The sequence below is a fragment of the Vipera ursinii genome (assembly GCF_947247035.1).
Source record: "Vipera ursinii genome assembly, chromosome: 2".
Classification (NCBI taxonomy): Eukaryota; Metazoa; Chordata; class Lepidosauria; order Squamata; family Viperidae; genus Vipera; species Vipera ursinii.
Window position 1 is genome coordinate 287,277,970 of NC_139513.1, and position 2,428 is coordinate 287,280,397.

At 65.7% G+C, this 2,428-nt stretch overlaps 1 protein-coding gene across 1 annotated transcript in view; it reads right to left on the reverse strand.

The window, feature by feature from the left end:
* The window catches only part of SETBP1 (SET binding protein 1), a gene marked incomplete at its 3' end in the record, with an annotated part of 272,853 nt that extends 270,754 nt beyond the window's left edge, over positions 1 to 2,099 (reverse strand). The window contains exon 1 of the mRNA XM_083354827.1: positions 1,994 to 2,099. The remainder of the gene's footprint in view (positions 1 to 1,993) is intronic.
* Positions 2,100 to 2,428: the final 329 nt, after the last annotated feature.

Genomic DNA, 2,428 nt, shown 5'->3' on the forward strand with positions numbered 1-2,428 from the left:
CTGCCCCTTACACACGACACGCGTGCACGTACACACACACGCGCGCGCATGCAAGACCAGAGCCGTGCAGCAGGACACACGCAGGCCCCGGATCTAAATGAGGGCGGGGGGAGGGGGAAAGGGAAGACTCTTCCCCACGACCCGGGCGCGGATGGGCTTCCTCGCGAGTAAACGGCCGGCAGCCGTTTCGCAAAAAAAAACCCTCCCGCGTTTGCAACTCGCCTTTTTTTTTTGCAACGCCGCTTACTCGTGAGGAAGCCCCCTCCTCCTTCACACACACACACACACACACACACACACAGCTTTGCCCCGAGGAGGATGGGCTCCCCCTACACCAGCGTTTTCCCAACCTTAGGAACTTGAAGATGCGTGGACTTCAACTCCCAGAATTCCCCAGCCAGCTATGCTGGCTGGGGAATTCTGGGAGTTGAACTCCACGCATCTTCAAGTTCCTAAGGTTGGGAAACGCTGCCCTACACACACACACACACACACACACACACACAAACCCAGGCTTCCTCGGGAGGGAGGACAGACTGCAGCCCCCCCCCACCACCACCACTCCCCTCCAACTTCACCCCGACTCCGGGGAAGGCAAGCAGCCGCTCCGCGCTCCCCTGGACGGGGGAGTGGGTGGGGGTCAACCCTCCGCAAAAGGGATCCCTGCCGGGATCCGGCCCCCTTTCCCGATCTTCTAGCTCTCCAGCAGCTTTTGGGCTTCCCTTCCCTCCGCCCGACCGCGCCGGCTCAACTTTGCAGGAGGATCCGGGAATCCTCGCCCAGTGGATGCCCCCCCCCCTCACGGGATTCCCCCTCTTTTGCCCCCCAATCCCAAAGCCCGTTCCTCCCCCCCTCCTCCTCCTCCGGCAAACCCTCTCAGCCGGGCTCAGGATCGCGGGCAAGGCTTCCCCGCCCCCCCCCGTCTCCTCCCGGCGCCCGCTTTGCCCACCCTCTAAGTCGATCTTACACCATCCCACCCCACCCAGTCTCCTCCCAAACATTTCCCCACCCACCCCACGCACCCAGCCGGGGGTCAGGATCGCGGGCACCGCTCCCCCATCTCCCACTCCGCGCGGTTTCCCCACCCTCAAAGTCAATTGTCCGGACGCGCGCGCGCCCCCCCTCCCCACGCCTTCTCCGCAAACGTGTGTACACACACACACACACACACACAGACACCTGGGCTCAGGATCGCGGGCAACACTCACCCGCCAGCCCCGTCTCCTTCTGAAAGCCCGCTTTCCCCCAGCCTGGAAACCCACTGTCCTCCAGCCGAAAACATCCCACCCACCCCGCAGGATAGGATCGCGGGCAGCCCTCCCTCCCACCACCTCCCGCTCTCCCCACCCTCCAAGCCAATGGTCCTCCTCCACCGCAAAACATCCCACCCATCCCCCACCCCCTTCCAGGATAGGATCGCGGGCAGCACTCCCCCACCACCCATCTCCCTTTGAAAGCTTGCTTTCCCCAGCCTGCAAACCGACTGTCCTCCTCCAGCCCAAAACATCCCACCCACCCCCTCCAGGATAGGATCGCGGGCAGCACTCCCCCACCACCCATCTCCCTTTGAAAGCCCGCTTTCCCCAGCCTGCAAACCGACTGTCCTCCTCCAGCCCAAAACATCCCACCCACCCACCCGCCCCAGGATAGGATCGCGGGCAGCACTCCCCCACCACCCATCTCCCTTTGAAAGCTTGCTTTCCCCAGCCTGCAAACCGATTGTCTTCCACCCCAAAACATCCCGCCCACCCCCACCCCAGGATAGGATCGCGGGCAGCCCTCCCCCACCACCACCTCCCGCTCTCCCCACCCTCCAAGCCGATTGTCCTCCTCCAGCCCAAAACATCCCCCCCACCCACCCCGGAGGATAGGATCGCGGGCAGCCCTCCCCCCCCAACCACCTCCCGCTCTCCCCACCCTCCAAGCCGCTCGTCCTCCTCCCAAATTACACGCCAGCCACCCAGCCAGGCTGAGGATCGCGGGCAACACTCACCCATCTCCTCCGGCGCCTCCCGCGCTCCGCTGCTGCTGCTGCTGCTGCTGCTGGCTCGGCGGCGCCGGCCCGAGGAAGCGGGACCCGGAGAGCGCGGGGCGCGTCCGAGCGCAGGTCCGGCTGGCCGGGGAGGGAGGGAGGAGGGAGGGGAAGGGAAGGGAAGGGGGGAGGGTGGGGGAGAGGCGTCTGCGCGGAAAAGCGGGGAGGGGGAGGGCCGGGCTTAGATCCCGCTCCAGGCCCCTCGCGGGAGCCCCCCGACCTGGCCCGGCGCTGGCAAGCGGTGCGGGAGGGGCGGCGGGGCCATGGCCGGCGGCGGCGGCGGCGCTGTCAGCCGGGGGAGGGCGCGCCAGGCGCAGCGCCGCCCGTACCCGGGAGAAAGAGAGAGAGAGAGGGAAAGAAAGAAAGAAAGAAAGAAAGAAAGAAAGAAAGAAAGAA